Here is an 18,400-nt window from a genome sequence, read left to right on the forward strand (position 1 = left end):
ATCGTACGCCTCTTTCACTTAACCGAGGTCAAACTTAATCATATCAGCGTGGTGTTTCAATTCCTGATATTTAGTGTCTTTTTCAAGACACTCCGTGCATGGTTCTAAACACTGTTTGCACGGTGTTTCAGGGATTGAAACAACCTTTTCAACAATCTGCTCTACACAATCAGTTTTACCGACATTGTTTGACTCAGACTCAGATAGTTTGACTGATTTGATCTCCTGAACTCCAGATTCCTCTCGTTTGACAGACACACTACTGACAGACTTTGACTCCTCAGATTCTGAGTCTACCTCTTTGAGTTTTCCCATCAGTGCCTTGTCAGCTATGTTTTTCAAAACTTCTCCAGTCATCTCTTTCGACACATCTATCAACTCTTCAACGACTTCTTTCTTTTCTTCAAACCTTGGACATGTTCCTGTCCTTGGTTCTTCAAAGTAACCTGCAAAAGATTTAGAAATGTTAGGAGGCAATACAGATTTCATTAAACTTCCAAAAACCTCCTGCTCAGACTGGTAGTAATACACTCCAGCAACTATTTCTTCCATATCAGCCGCTTTTTCACCTGAAACCTCTTTTGCAACTACAGAAACATCTTCAGTAACTGTTTCTGGTTCAGACACCATCTCAGAAATCTCAACAACTTCAGCCATCATGGCCTGACCAGCGCTACCGGGGATATACTTATCCCAGCTGAAACCTACAACAACCTTTTCGTCGTCTTGATTCACGATCAGCGCCTTTTCCGGTTTATTCTCAATCTGTGGCCTCTGAACAGTTGGCTGTTGATTCGGTCGGTGATAGATTGCTTGTCTGTAGTAGTCGTTGGTGAACGGGTTTTGATGATTGTTAACCTCACGGTTAGGACATTCTTGTTTGAAGTGACCGCGTTCTTTACATTTAAAGCATGTAACTTTCGACTTATCAAACCCTAACTTTTGATCGGGGCCTGATAGACTGTTCCGACCTGTAATTTCCATGAAACGTTGAGCCCTACGCACCAAACTCGCCATACACCACTTGATGTCAATTAACTCAAGCTCTTCAGGATCGATTTGGTCGTAATCCTCCTTCGTCATGTCAGGATTACCGATCCTTCCTGCGACTAAGCAGTCATACACCTCAAGAACGGAAGCAAGCAGTGCTATGTGCTGTTTTGCAGCTGTTTCAGTTATCTCATTTCCATTCTTTGTGTTTACCGCAATGTTGCATTGTACCCCAGAAACATATGCCTGATGATTTGATCCTGTTGAGCTTTGAGGTGAAGGTTGTTCCTGAGCTTTGATATTTGGTTCAAAGTTTTCGAATGGTGAAGAATTGCCGGATTGGGGAGTGTTTGAAGAAACACTTGAAGTGTTATCAGTACTGAACCCTGTATGTATTTTTGGACTTTGATTGGTTGAAACTATAGGGTTGCCTTTGTAATACAACGATACATCCTGCTACACACTTGCTGAGTTCATTTTCTTGATTTTCAGCAATTCCAACTTGTGGGCTTCAATCTTTTCGATGAATGAGCTGAGGTTGAGATTCACAAAATCAGAATTGTTCTTCAGCATCATTAGATAAGTGCCCCACTCATCATACGGAAGTGCATCACACAGTTTATCAATCCACTCTTCATTCGTCTTTGTGATTTCCAAATGCTTCATTTCAACCACTAGATGACAGTATCATTCGATTAACTGCTTTGTTGTCTCGCCTTTAATCCCAGTAAAAATATCAAATTCCTTCTTGATTAAGGCCTTCTTGCTCTTAATCATTGAAACACTGCCTTGGAATTTCAGCTTCAACGCTTGCCACATCGACAGAGAATTGTCTTCATGTTGTAGTAAAACGAGAATATCTTCCTTGATGGCCTGTTGCAATATGCTCACCATCTTCTTTTCAGCCTTGAAGTCAATCTGTTCAGATTCTGTCAAACTCCCGATGCCCTTTTCTAATCCCATACCGTTAACTGGTGGTACATACTTAGCCTCTATTTTCATCCAACACTCAAAGTGATTGGCTTGCACCCAGTTTTTGAAACGGCCGGACCAACCCGCATATTCATCTAAACTCATGAGCTTCGATGGCTTTTGCATTGTCCCTAATTCATTCTCCATGTTAACGTTCTGAACTATACTCACCGGACTTTGCGTAGCCGTCAAACCACTTCCCGCAAACAAGTTAGAAAAATCTTGATATTCCATTTTAGTGACAAATTTCCAAAAATGTTTAACTTTTTGATTAACAGGTTGTTTTTATCGAAAACTTTTAACACAGACTGAGTTTCAAACACTCGATCACGTACGAAATGGACTAAACGCTCAAAACATGATTTTTACACTAAAACAGGTTGTAAAAGCGAAATCAGACTTTATGTGTAACAATGAGCGAAACCCCTGATGTTCACAAAAGCGAAACCAGGCACAGACCAAATGAGCGAAACCACTTAATGGACTTATGAGCGAAACCCTATGAGCGAAACTCAAAAATGACTCTATAAGCGAAACCTCAGGAGCGAAAACCCCAAAAATGACATTTTGAGCGAAACCCTACGAGCGAAACCCTCAAAAATTGACACTATGAGCGAAACCTCTCAAGCGAAACCCCTGATATTGCTTATGCCGTAAAAGCGAAACCTCTCAAGATGACACAAAAGCGAAACCTATTCACGAGCCATTTTAAGTCACTTTTAAGTTGTTTTTAGGTCTGATAATCTCAAGGGTTTGTTATTAACCAGTTTTACACTATATGTCCAAATCTTAGTCCATTTTGTTCGTCGGAAAGGTCTGAAACTCAAAAAGTGCTAGAAAAAGGCTTTGATTCGGGTCAACTAGCTCACAACTGGCTATGATAGCAATTGTAGGACCGTATTTGACAGTAAATTGAGTCAATTCGAGCTAGCAACTACCGAAAATGCAGCGGAAATATAAAATTGGCATGAATCAAAGTAGAAATGGTGTAGAAACAGAAATGATTCACTTTAAAACAGTTTTCTCATTCAATCTTCACAAAATACACAGGCAGCAGTTCGGCCACACGGGAGACATGAACGTACAAAATGAGAAAACAACTTGGGTATATATGGGGATGGGGTTTCGCTTATGTGACCATGTCCATAAGAGCGAAACCTGCTAGTTGGGGTTTCGCTTTTATGGCACATGTCCATATAAGCGAAATATCAACATGAAAATCAAACAATTACACTTCAACCCCCTATACAATACATAATTAACACATCTAGACCCAATACATTGATCAACTAAGACTAAGACGTAGGCTTTAGACATTCGTGCACCAACAGATAGTCGCCTGTCAGGCCATACGTAAGCGACAGTCTGACACTTTTGTAGGACGTGGCTTCACCTCCACAACCGACAAGCCTGACATACCTGCATAAGGGCAACACGTCGTCAGTCCGTCCATTCAACTCCTCCTTCACTCCTCGGCTATAAATACCAACGCCAAACCAGGTTTGAGGTATCTCTTCACAACTCTCTTACTACTACTACTACTACTATCACACTTTGCTTCCTAAGCAAACTACTGATTCTCACGCCGGAGAGTGGTAACAAGGAGAACCCCCACCCCATCCTCCTTGTTACGAGTCATGGCTTGTTTCCTTATGCAGGAGATCAACCGGCGGACGATCCAGCCAGCGATCCTCGAGAGGAAGGGATTAACCCTTCTTGACGAGACCAGTGAGTTAACCCTGTCCGGTTAACCATTGTTTCATCAGGTCCTCTCTGGGAAGGATGCCAAACAGTGGTAAATATGTTCATGGCAAGTAACTTGAAGTATGCCCTCACTGCCAATATAACAATCTTTCCTGAGATCCTTCAAATGTTCTGGCAAAATGCAACTTTGTCAGACAATGAGGAAAGGGGACAATATTTATTGAAAGTGTTGTGCTCAACCAAAGAGTACGAATAACTAAAGATATCATCAGAATGGCTCTACAACTCAATGTTGATTATAATGTTTTCATGTTCTCAAAGACTGAGATTGAAGAAACCTTGCAGAAAATGGGGTACAATCCTGTAAACGAACCCCGAGCAATCAACAAAAATGGCTTCATCAGGCCATGGCAATTTCTGATCACACAAATGGGTGCATGCTTCTCAAAGAAGGCCATTAATCATCATGAATCATCTCATAGGCTGATGGAGACTGTTCATGCCCTCATATTTAATATTCCTTACAACTTCTCTTAGTATTTAATGAAAGATTTTGCAAGTAATATGTGGTCAGGCAGGCCATTTTTGATGTATCCCGTTTTCTGATGAAGATAATCACAAGCCAGTTAGGCTTTGGAGGAGTTTCTGCAGGTTATATCAGAGATGAGTTGGGTCTCCAAGAGAACATGAATGTCAGTCTGCTCGGACCTACTAATCAGAACTCTGGATTGATGACTGAACTTTAAGTACTCATGGAGGTAGAGCATGGAGAAGGGATAGATATTGACTAGGACTTTCTCTGTTTAAATCTTGTTTCTATAGTTAGTTCGCTTGTTAATATGTTTATATAGTATGCTTCTTATATTGCATTGATTGACTGACTTATGGATTGGGTACGGGTAGAGAAAAATGAGAAACATGTTTATCAGAAGACAAAAATATTTGACACAAAACTCTGAATTTCTGATGACAAAAGATAAATTCTGGTAATTTAAACTGGTTTTCTGATAAAACTTCAACATGGTAAAAAGTTTTAGAAAACATTAGAAAAAGGCCAAAGAAACTTGGATGCTACCAGAAAATCACATGTAAGTCCTCTGATCTTGTCTCATTCCCTCTCATCTTAAAAAAAAAGGGCAAGTATACCTCTATATCAAAAGTGTTACTTCAAAAATATGCTGAAAAGGGTCACAAATTTAGGGGGGAAAACACCACTAAAAAATTCTGTTGAAAGATGTTAACTTCTGTTGACCACATCTAAAAGGTCAACAGAAGTCAGAACAAAAGGAAATACATATTTCTAAATAGAATTTATGTTGAATTTCTGATGACATCATCAGAATGGGACTTTGACTTACAAGAAAGGGAGAATGCAGCTGAAGAAAAGGTAATTGGACCTCTTACTAAATGGGGTCCACAAAGATGAAAAGGTGTCACATAACCGATAGCTTTCTCCAATCAAAATTCGGTTTAACACTTCAGTGAAAAGAATGATTGAAGAAACTACAAATTGAAGAAACAAGTTGAAAGGGCATAACCACGATTACACGATTAATCATCATTAAAGTCTTGATACCCACGATCCAACGGTTATATTCTGAACCAAAACTCACATCACACGATCTAACGGTAATAAAGACAATTAATGATCCTTTAACCGCCATTACATGACACGTTCTATAACCCCTCAACTCCATAAACCAACAATTCTCTCCTAAAACCCTCACTATATAACTCCCACTTAGCAGAAAATTCAAAAATCACACACCTCCTTCATAAAAGCTTCAAACCAAAACGTCCCCTGTTCCTCACTCAAAATCCAAAAAATCCCTAAATTCCAAACCCTAACTCACAAAATTCAACAATGGCCGAAGTAAACCTCAACATCCCAATTGTTCAACATGAAGTACCTTTCGTTGAAGATACAGAATTTCTATCAATGAAAGAAAACAATCTGCTGATGAATACAGAGCATTCGGAGTATGATGTGAGATGTCAACTTCTGATAGAGTATCTCATAAATTGTCCAATCTCAGGAACACTAACAAAAGAGAGAAAAGTACCAGAAAAGCTACTACATCAATTTGTTTACACTTTTAATGAAGTTGAAGAAAATCAGGTATCTGCTCATGTATGGGGAAGTGTTTTTGTAACATTAACCCCTGCAAGGGTAAGAGAAAGGCTTGAACTACCTATTCTTGACAATTACATTGAAGCACCAAGCAGAGAAGAGTTAACAAGCTTTATCATTGAGCTTGGTTACAAGAACAAGAAAATCAACAAAATTGGAGCAATTAGAAGAAATGAAATGCCAGCCATCTGGCAAGTGATGATGGAAGTGCTAAATAAATGTCTCACCTCAAAGATAGGAGGAACTGATCAAATCAGTCAGGCTATTCTAACAATCATGTATGGACTCATAACTAGGTTCAAAAATTGATTATGGGTCAGAAATCTTCAACCTGATCAAGAGCTCAATCATCACCAGAAATGGAAAAATAACCTCACATCTGCCATATCCAAGGTTAATCTCTATTTTTATTTCTGAAACATTTTCTGCAAGAGACATAGAAGTTCCAATTTTGGAGGATATGTGGAGTTCAAATACCATGAAGGCCTGGAGTTCAAATCATGGATGGGAATCTGACAAAGATATCCCAGAGTTACCAGAAAGCATGCTATGCCTCATTGCACCAGATTCACAGTACAGAATACAACATGAATCACTTCTGACCAAATCAGATTCTCCAACAGAAAGAGCCAGCAAAGAAGTTTATAACTGTTCTTCATCACGAGAAGAAGAAGAAGTTCAGAAGTCCTGGACATCAGAAACAGAGGCTGCAGGAGGAATTCTGATGATAACCAACTCACCAGAAAACAAGACAGAACATGCTGATAGTCAACAGATTCATGAAGGAGGAACTCAGCATGACTTTGATACTCAGCAAGAGGAAGTACATGAACACTATGCAGAATCACATATTGCTGGAGGAATTTATGAAGATGCTGAAGAAGAACATTATGAAGAAACTCACTTTGATGACACTGAAATTGAAGCAACTGAAGTGATACATCATGATGAATCTCATATAGCTGGTACATCTCTTTCAAGAACTGTGTTAATTGATACTCATTCAAAACAAACAAAATCAGAAAGTTCAGTTAATGTTTCTTACAATTTAGAACATGAAAAGACTGATGTCGATTAAGAGGTTACTAGTGCTTTTAATCTCAACTCTGAATCAGAAAATGAGGAAGAGGATGAGATCCCAACAGATAGAGATCAGGAAACTGATCAAGGAAATATGGAAAAAGGTAATATGTTTACCTCAAAAACTTATGGAGAATCACACATTAATGTGATTTAAAGACATAAGGAAAACCAGGATGAGAGTACGTCACTCACCACTGGTGGAGATGATACTGGTAAACTTAAGGTTGGACCAAAATCTGGTAAAGCCAAAAGTGACCCTATCATTTCCAAAACAGCAGCAAATGTGTTTGCAGCTGGAAAGTTAGCAGGAACATCTGTTGTTCCAAATGTCCCTAAAACACCTATGAATCAAGAAAATCTGGAAACTGTGCTGGAAAGTGTTTACAAAGTCTGCAAAAGAAATCCAGTAGAAGAAAAACTTGATATATTGCTGTCAGAAATACAAGGTCAAAGGGCTGATATGAAGACTTTGTCCGAATCAGTGGAAGTAATAAAGAAACAAACTGAAGAAAACACTGAAGTACTAAAGTCTCTCCAAAAGATGAAAGAAAAGGCATCAGAATCCAACATCTCTGCATCAGAAATCCAGATGCTTCTCACAGAAATAGAAAATATCAAGGCACAAGTTGCAAAGGCTGTGGAATCAAGGCAGTCAAGCAGTTCAAATTGAGTTTTGGAGGAAGTTGCCATACTAAGGGCAAGTAACAACAGTATCACAGATGCCCTTGAGAAGCTGTCAAAACAATGGCCAACAACTCAAAATAGGTAAGAGGGGTGCAACAACTGATGGAGAAGATGCAATTCAACATTGCAAAATTGGCCAAAGTAGATACAAAAGAACTCATGAAAGAATTTCCTGCTGAAAGCTCTCAACAAGAAGCTCTAAAGTCAACCCAACAGCAATCATCAGCTACACCAAGTACAAAAGCTGGAACCACACCGATGGGTCCACCTCCAAATGTCCCAAAAGATGAAATGCTGAAAAGGTTAGCAACTTCAAAACCTCAAGTTGTTAAAGATTTGAAACTTTTAACTTCTGAAACTATCCCAAAACCAACAATGTCTGATGACTCTGCAATGAGTAAGCTCATGAATCTACAATCAATGAATGAATGGGAAGATGAAGGAGATTCTAGAAAACCAATCATTGTTAAAAGAAAAATCTCTGAGACTAAGTCAGTCTTGGTTAGAGAGATTGCCAGGGATGTAATGATATTCCCTGAGTTTAATCTGGTGAAGTATTATTTGACAAGAGAAGATGTACCACTAAGACCACCGACCCCTGTCAGAGTGGCTTTAAGAAATGAAAGGATCGAAAGAGGTTCAGATAGCATTCACTACAAAAATGAGAATCCAGTGAAAAGAATTTTAAAAGTGGATGAAGTGGACGTTGCAACCAATGATGTTGGAGGAACTCGTGTATAAAACAGGTACACACTTCTGAGAGAGAATGGGGATGAACATAAGGTGACTGATGAAGAAATAGCTGACCAGTTGCATCCCATAGACATTCTGTTTATGAAGGACCATTATGAAAAGGAAAAGAAAAATAATCAAGAGGTCAGAAGAGCATTAAATGGCATATCAAAGGCTGGAATACTGCTGTTTGAAAGAATGGCTTTTTCAGACTTTGATCTATGCATCAACTATGAGCATGTACATAACAAAAAGGTGTATGTCATACCACCCAAAACAAAAGTCCCCTCAGATATAGTGGAAGATGCAAGATCTGGAGACATCATTGAATTAATAAGTAATACAAGCAGTCACAACTATGGTGTCATCTTCATAGATAATGAAAACAACAAAGCTCTGTTCAGAAGTGTTGATATCTGCAAGTACTCCAATTAAACTCTGAGGTTTATCATGAAAGGTATGAACAAAAGACAAGAATACCTACAGAAGACAGGAAGAAACTTGGAGGGCCACAGGAAAGAGATTGAGCAAATGATTGAGAATTGGATCCAAGCAAGAGAATGGTACAAAGACATGTATGTCAGCTGCAACAAGTATATCTCCTACAAGAAACAGTTGAAGAAAGGAGATGTGCACAAGAGAGTGAAGCTGAATTGAAGAACTTATTTATTTAAATTTTCATCTTTTATGTAATTTGTTTTTCAAAAAACTTCAGCAATTGGTTTAAATTTGCAAGTATTATGTTTCCACTGTTTGGAAATTTTATATTCATAAGGTAGTTCATTTTCTTACAATACTTAGGGGGAAACTGTTAGGAAACTTTATTTGTAAGTATTGAAGAAAATCACAATCAACAGGATCTCTGAAGAGATAACAGTCCTGTAGATCACAATAAGAAGAAGATCAGATAGGACAACTGAAATGCGCAGCATCTACTTCAAAGAATCACAAGTTGATAAAGAGCTGATTTGGATTATCAGAGAAGGTCATTTCTGATGAATCTGATGATATTTCTGATGAAATATCATCAGTTTCTGACGATTCTAATCATCAGACTTTCTGATGATTTGTTCACCAGAATTTCTGATGAAGTGGTTTATCAGAAATTCTGATGAATACCCCACTTGTCTAAAACCAAGATCTATCCTGCCACCAATGACCGAAGCAACTGACATTATTGGATATCATGATTAAAAGGCAACTTGAACGTTGGATTCAATGAATATGTCAAATTGCTACTTTATGAAGGACTTATTGCATGAATAAACTATTGTTTATTCATGTATCAGGCCTTCTATAAATAGAAGGCCCAACCAGCAAAGACAATTGAGTTTGAAGCTTAGCATTCATATATATACACCCAAACTCCATTGCCCTTCTCACCCACAGAATTCCAGATTCATTTGTATTAGATAATAATCTGGCAATCACCTTGTAAACTATTTTGTTTCAAAGTGATATAAATTTGATAATTATGTAGGTCTTGTTTCTGAAAGTCTGATTTCCATTTTCGCACATCTTTTTCACATATACTGATATCACTTGCCATATTACGTAAAAAGAAGTTGTTAAGGCCATACTAGGTCCAACAGACTTGATATTAGTAGTATAGGACTTGATATAAACAACGTTTGATAACAAGGTTATGACAATGGATTAGATATGAAAGTAAAACAATAGGGTGTGCAATTAAATGGCATTTTGTGGTTTTTTTTAATTGAGAAGATGGATTTGAAAATGCTATAAATGAGGTCAATGAAATGGTTATAAAGATTATTGTAGAACCTTACTTTTGTGAATATATATATATATATATATATATATATATATATATATATATATATATATATATATATATATATATACATATATATAGGTAGAGGATCCTGTACATTAATCCAGAAGTGTGAGAAGTGTATTATAACACTATATATAACACTATATATAACACTATATAACACCATATAAACACCGTATAATACTATGTTGTCACACCCTGACTTTTGCGGAAGCGTGATTTGGTGTGACTTGCTTAATATCATTGCATTCAACCATAACAAACAACTATATGATAAATCCAAGATGTCATCCATTGATTAAGTTTTGAAACATTACAACAACATTGATTTAACCCCAAAAACACAGACTTTGTATTCAGAATACAACACCAACAGGTTCTAAGTTCCATAAAGACTTTTCAAAGACACAAATGATAACCAAGCTTCGAAACATGTATCCTATCCAGGATAGGATACACACTCTAAACCATTCGACACCGGATGACATCTTTTAATCCAGACAACACTTGAAACTTTAACGCCCGCCAGATCCATACTTAGTTTCCTGAAATACATGTAGTTTGAAAACATCAACAAAAGTTGAGCGAGTTCATGTATATGTTTGTGAATAAACCTTTGAAACCTTTGTAAGTATATTTGTATGTACTTGAAATCCGGTATAAAAGCAACAAGGAAACAGATCAATTAATGTGTAGCTAATACATTAATATACGTGACATGGTGCAGGAAGACTCAAACCTAGCAGACTTTGTCAATAAGACATAGTCACCACATAGTCCACTCGACGGACTCATGGGTGGGGCTTACTACACCCAAATAGATCTATCACTCATGTCCCTCGGTCCTACTACGAGGATTAATGGCCTTAAGAGTGCGCCTACCCATTCACATGATCTACTGTACTTTCCAAAGCTAACCATACCAATTGTAATTGTATGTAATCATTTTGTAACATGCACTTCACCCCCGAAGTTATAAAACTGAAAACAATTAAAAAGAAAAGGGGGACGTGAACTCACAGTTTTGCGTTCCTCGTATCCGATGTAACTCAAAGCTTCCTCTACAACGCACGACTACCTACATGCGTACTATGGTCCATTAGACGAGCGGGTCGTGCCTTGACTTAGTATTGATTAGTGTCTTCGAGTTACGTTTCATAGTGTCTTCATTATTATTCCAAGTGTATAATTATTTGTTAAAATAATTAATATTTTAACTCAAATTATATTTATTAAATTTTGGAATAGTTGTTAAAACAATATATATTAACTTAATAGTTCCCAATTATTTATACTTGTATTTCCTTCCCAAGGATGGGGTATCATATACTTATATATTTTTTCCATGTACTGGTGTCGTATTCCGGTGTGTATTTATACGTACGAGAATACGTATTTTTTATTGTATTCATTAAGTATTCATATACTTAATTTTATATCAGCTTTTCCGGAATAATATTTTTAGTAAGATACTTTAATATATATTTCCAAAATATATATTCCGAGGTATGTTACTTAGAAAATTATTTATAATTCTCTCTTGGCAAAAGTATTCGTATTTTCATATAAGTTCCAAAAATGCTATATTTTCAAGTCTATCTTGGAAAATATATACAAACTTATTTTTCTCCCAAAAATAATATATTTCATGTTCATTTGAAAAAAATATATATTTCTTACAAAAATAATATATCTTCTATTGATTCCAAGAGAATATATTTTTGTCCACCAAAAATAATATATTTTCTTCTTGTAAAAAATATGATATAACTTTGTAATAATTGTGAAAATCATATTTTCATTCACTTGGTGTCCAAAATATTATTTACCAAAATATACATATGAATAATATTTCCGGAATATTTTGCAAGTTATATTCCTTTGTTCGGTTTTACCGGTATTTTGTGTAATCTTTTATATTCATATTCTTATGATTTTGGTAATATTTTGGATTGTAAGTTCTTGGTATTTTGATGAGTTATACTATTTCAAATCCTAAAATAATATAACTAATACACATAATATACAAATAATCACACACATGGTGCCTTCTAAATATATATTTCCTAAATACATATTTAGTCACTTTTATTTGTAAAAACCAACCTCCAATATTTATAATTTTTGTAACAAAAATTATGGCAAAGTTTATGTAACAATTTATGGTTTGAATACACTTGTAAATACATGTTTAAAAATATTTTTCTAAGTGTTTATATTTTTAGAAAATTTTGCCATAGTTTCCCCTAAAAATGGAGGTTTCCATGCTTTCAAGCATATCATTTTCTTTTGTAAAAATCATCACAGTCCATTCACAATCAATAATAAACAACCTTTACTTACCAATTTTGCCAAAAATAAGTATAATCTACTACTTCATGAACTTGAATATTTGTAAAAATTTGTAGGAACTTACTAGTGTCATTAGTAAGCCTTGTTACCCCTTTAAAATGTGATTAGTTCTTTAAAAACTTCACTTTTAAATAATATAGATGTTTACAACTTCAAATCATATTTTCTAAAAATATTTCTTTATGCATTCTTCTTGTTACCCAAGTGTTTCTACACTTGTTTAACCACTAAAAATAAGATTTGTTTATGTAATAACCAAGATCTAGTAAAACTTGTATTTTTAACTTGGTTTCTTAGAAAATCACTATTGAAATCTTAGATTTACAAGATTTACATCTTACTTTGATCATTACTTTATAAGAAAACAATATATTCCTTCAAGTTCATGCTTTATGTTAGGATGATATGTGAATCTCTAACATGTTTATCTTCTCATCTTGCTAGATTATGTTTTTAATCATGATCTAGCAAGTAAATCAACACAAAACAACATGATTTCTTCATGATTTCTTATAACATTAAGCTTATGTTCATGTTTCATCTTCTTGTTCCTTAGTGTTCTTTATGATAATCATCTTGTATCATATTTTAACCACTTAAAACAGATGTAAAATGAAGAGTAGAAGATCTTACTACTAGCTCAAGGCTACGGATGATCAAGTGAAGGAATGAAGTGGATAAAAGCAAACGGTGAAGGTCCTTCCACTTTCACCACTTGTAGCTTCCTTATATAACCTTCTTACACCATATTATAACCTTGGATTGCTTAGAAGATGGTTGAAAAGGATGGATGTGTGTGTGGTAATGTATGGCCGAGAGTAAAGAAGAAGAAAGGAAAGAAATGGTGAATTTTATGAATGATGGACAATGCATAAACACTTAAGGTCCTTATAACATAATCTTCCAATACATGATCTTTCTCAAAGATTTTATGTTTTAAAAAGTAGTAACAAGATCTAATATAATATATAGATAAAATCTTGAAGTGGGGCCCTTGTTGGGGCCAGATTTGGTGGGGGGGGGGGGGGGTTAAAATGTAAATTTTTGGAAGTTTGGGGTTTAAAGTGCAAACTAGAAGGTTTAAGTATGTTTAAGTGTGTTTAGGTGTTTTTATGATTTTTAGGGTGTTCTACCACCAATACTAGCTTAATATCACAAAAACATTACTTCTAGTAAAATTTTGATGTCCCGGTTATTGTCCGGTTGTTCAGTTCGTTACGGTTCGTTAAAGTGCTGAATTGCGCAGTTTCACTAAGTATGAAGCACCTTTTGTGGCAGTTTTAATTCCCGACACTTTGTAAGTTGTTTTGGACATCAAAACATAAATTTGGCATGTTATTATTGTGCTAAATAGCTGGTTATAGCTGAATTGTGCTGATTCTCTGCAGAATTTTGCAGTTTATGTAAGTTTTAGGCACTTTCCGGCACTTAAACTATCACTAGGAAGGCAGTTTTGTGATCCTTACTTTTTGACACACTATACTAGTGTAACTCTTGGTTTCTGGCCCATTCTATATCTCAATACTATGTCTGTCTATGTTCTGAACTTTGTCAGCATTTCTCTGACTTTGTCTGATAACTGTGCTAGCTTTGTTTCGTGCATCATTTGAATCAATAAAGTTTGCATGTAGTAATGTTATGTCATTTGCAATATATGATGCACACGTATGAATAATGATAATGATCAGAAAGCAATACAAGCATTTAATTGTAATTCAGCACAGTCATTAAGCACTAATTATTATTTAATAATTGTACGGATGCATGCAAACTTAACAGTTGTCACATTCTCCCCCTGTTAAGAAAATTTCGTCCTCGAAATTTATACTACCTTAACTCCTTAGGGTTACGTCATGCATGTATGGATATGAATAACACCACAGTAACTAACCACATCACCGAGTCAAAATCTATTGAATCAGGTGAATCCAAGGACATCTTACTACATTAAGAATCCAATGGTTAGAAGGTATGTCTCTCAGAATTTAATGTCAAGGGATACGAGATGTACAGATGTAAAATTTGGTGTCACTTATTTCCCAGGGTTCCAAACAGAGGAGTTTCGGCCAAGAGAGTTCCAAAAGATCGTTTACAATGTGCACATGAGTTCTAAAGGCAATAACATTCGTTAGATGAACTCGGTATCTACAACCTCAAATGTAACAGTAACATGAAAATGATCCGTCAACTTTTGAACAAATGAATGAATAAAATAGCGTGTTGACATTATTGAATTGTGAGGATACACCGAATGGAATACAATTGGATCTGGTGTATCATTGACTTGATTTGTAGTTGCATTAAGAATATTTAAATGACAGGTCAAACAAGAATATATGTAGTTTTGCATGAAACGGTTGACCATGATTAGCACAAGCTACAAGTTGTACCGATACCACAAGGTGTTGTAATATCATAATTCAATAATAGCGGTGACCAAACAAGTTCACCGTGTTTGAAATCAAATGAAAGTGTAATGAAGCGAACCTGAGAATTTGACTCAAATGGCATCATAGGATTTTTCCATTGAATATAGAACACCAAAGAACTACTGTTTCCGATCGAATGACGAAAAATAATGAATAATGCAAGGCATTCGATCGATAATGAAAGAACCGTTAGGAGGTACACTAGAATATAAAATGAATTCATGTACCATTGTCTTAGCACACGATTGTGTTAAGACTGCTTTATTTATGATAAACCAGAACGGACTTAGAGCTAGTAAATGAATAAACAAGTATATCCGTGTATGAGATGCGTAATCGAGATTAGCACAAATTTCAATTTAGTGAAAACATCACCGCAAGGTGTCGAAATCAACAAACGATTTAGTGGAGTCGTAGACCAAACAAGTCTACTACGACTCGAAACAAAAGAACTTTTGTAAGAATAAATTTGGATATGATGCTCTCAATACATCATATGGTGTTTTGAATTGAATATACGAAATGGACAAGTTCAAGCAATTGAACTTGGTTTCAGCGTAATTGTAACACCCGTAGTAATTTTTTTAACAATTCTATAACATTAAGTAAGCATTTTATATGAAAAATGCCACTTAACAAAAACTTTTATATTATAACTAATTAAACATATTTACAACATTCCAAAACATACTTGAATGTGTTTTCATAAATCCACTTTTGATAAAACAAATTAAAACATCCGCGGAAGCTTCATTTGATGTGTGTATGGTTCGTTCCATCGAGCTTGATCGTCCTCCGTTTATGTAAATATACCTACATTTCATAAAACATGAAATGAGTTAGTCATATGCAACCGTTATCCCCTACGTGTTTGTTGCATATTACTACTTATGCGATTAAATTTAAAAGCGTGCACCTGGTAATGCTTGCCCTAACGGACTTGTCTTGCTGTGAACTTTGTTCGCGATCATCACGCGATTTAGGTCCTCAATGAGTGTGCTCAGCTTGTCATACCTTGGACCGTTCCACTGTCATATCCACAATTCGTTCAACTCTCGTCATCTTTAGATGCGAGTGTCCTTCAACTAAACATTTACAAAAGTTAGTAATTTCGACACTTATAAACGCCTGTATTGTAATATAAGGCTTTTTTACTATACATGTCAACGCACGTAATTTCATTAACTGTATCAATCATTTTAATTGGGGTAGCGTGTATTACGCGATAACCCTATGTGTTGTTTACAACACTTTAACATGTTAAACCATTAACATACATGTACTTACCGGATTTGCGATCAAGCCTCGAACCGAACACATTTATTCATAAACCTTGAGCTCTGATTACCAACTTGTAACACCCGTAGTAATTTTTTTTTAACAATTCTCTAACATTAAGTAAGCATTTTATATGAAAAATGCCACTTAACAAAAACTTTTACATTATAAGTAATTAAACATATTCACAAGATTCCAAAACATACTTGAATGTGTTTTCATAAATCCACTTTTGATAAAACAAATTAAAACATCCGCGGAAGCTTCATTTGATGTGTGTACGGTTTGTTCCATCGAGCTTGACCGTCCTCCATTTATGTACAATATACCTACATTTCATAAAACATGAAATGAGTTAGTCATTTTTCATTTAAAAAAAAACATGTTCGAGCCATTTTAAGGGACCAAATAAGCCAATAAAAAGTTCAGCAACAATTTCCAGATTTTTAAGCCGTCACGTGTCGCGACGACGTTCATATATTCTGTCGCGTATCGCGACGATCGTCGCGTGTCGCGCCCCAAACTAAGTCCTCCGTCGCGTGTCGCGGGGGAACCCAATTTCCAGCGGGTTCATTACTGAAACCTACATTTTCTGCCCAGCACCATTTTTCTTAAAAATTCAACTTCAAAGTCTCATAACTTTCGTTTCGTACGTCCGTTTTACACGATTCTTTTTCCTACGCGTTTGTAATTTAATTTCCCATATTGTGGAGTTAAAATTCAACATTCAAACAAAAAAAATTCTATATTTTTAAACCTTCGGCTTATTATTCAGTTTCAACATTTTGACCCGTTTATATTTAAAACCACAAACTTGTTCAAAATAGTCATGGGGCATACGCCCATGTAATTAACTCAATTTCTTTTTCCCCGGATTCATAACATGTGTGAATTACACAACCAATGTCTAAGTTATGTGCGTGACCAGTTTTGACCCGTTTAAGTGGTCATATGCATTTATTCATTAATCTCACTCTTCTCTTTTCGCACTTTACATTTTTACAATCAAAGTATCTACCCGTATCATGTAGTCATTATGCAAGTTCCTAAACCACCCATATGGGTCGTTTGCCCAATTTACCCATCAAGGGCTTTTTGGTCAATTTTAGTCCTTTATTTTACGACGAAGGACTTTCGCTAATATTTGACCAAAATATTGCTTTTAGCTATAATTCTAAACATGCGTACCTGGCTCGGGTCAAAGCTAAAACCTGTTTTAATACCATATCAATTAACTTGCAAATCAACAGCACTGCAATTCCTTATGCTATTCACCCTGTGATCATAATACTTGACCAAAATTTATTAGTCGAAAATGTCAAATGGTGATATCATCACCATTCAACCCATTTAGTCTAACGATCATTTTACTTTCATGAGATGGTATTTATTTACCATCTCGTCCATGTAATCCGTTCCGGTTTACACCGTTCAATCATATTGCTTAAGAATCTTTTCCTAACTCATTTGACACATCATGTTTTACGCTTTTGAGCGCCTTTTTCAAAAACAATTGTTTATTCATTAGCTCGTAGCCAAATTGTCGTATTACCCCTTTCACTCATTTAAGTTTGCGCCATAATATGTCGTTTCTTAAAGCTCTTTGTTTATTCGGTCTACACATGACCGAATCAATGTTTTACATACTTTTACTTATTCCGACCCGTATTGTTACGCCTCGGGTTACCATAACCAAACTACTGTTTCATCTTCTCCAAGCTTCCACCTAGCTTGTCTAGCGTCAAACTATCATTTATAATTCGCAAGATGGTCAGATTCGTCATCAGTTTCACGACTATGCCATCTTACAGATTGTATATCAACATCGTTATTCAATCATATTTTAGGTCAGTTTGACTTTCAAAAGTCAGCTGCCTTTAATCATATAAAATGCACAATCTAGTTCAACCACTCATTTAGGCATTTTATCAAACATCTTGTAGGCGAAATTTTATGCATTCATTGTTCAAGTTCATGATAAATCTCTAACCATATTTTCACATCATAATCAAGCCTTGATGTCTAGTATACATAAACAACATCTATTACTTGCATTTAAACATCAATTTTCACAATTTTCACAATTTTACCGCTCTAACTCAAATGTTCATCATATTTTTATAAAACCCATTTACCATTTACTAGGTTAATCCTTCAATCACTAGTTCATGACACTAAATTACCAAATTTCACATCTAGGGTTCGTTCCTAGACTTGTACTAGTGTCAATTTCACTATAGCTTTCAA

Source organism: Helianthus annuus, chromosome 14 (assembly GCF_002127325.2).
Source record: "Helianthus annuus cultivar XRQ/B chromosome 14, HanXRQr2.0-SUNRISE, whole genome shotgun sequence".
NCBI classification, from domain to species: Eukaryota; Viridiplantae; Streptophyta; class Magnoliopsida; order Asterales; family Asteraceae; genus Helianthus; species Helianthus annuus.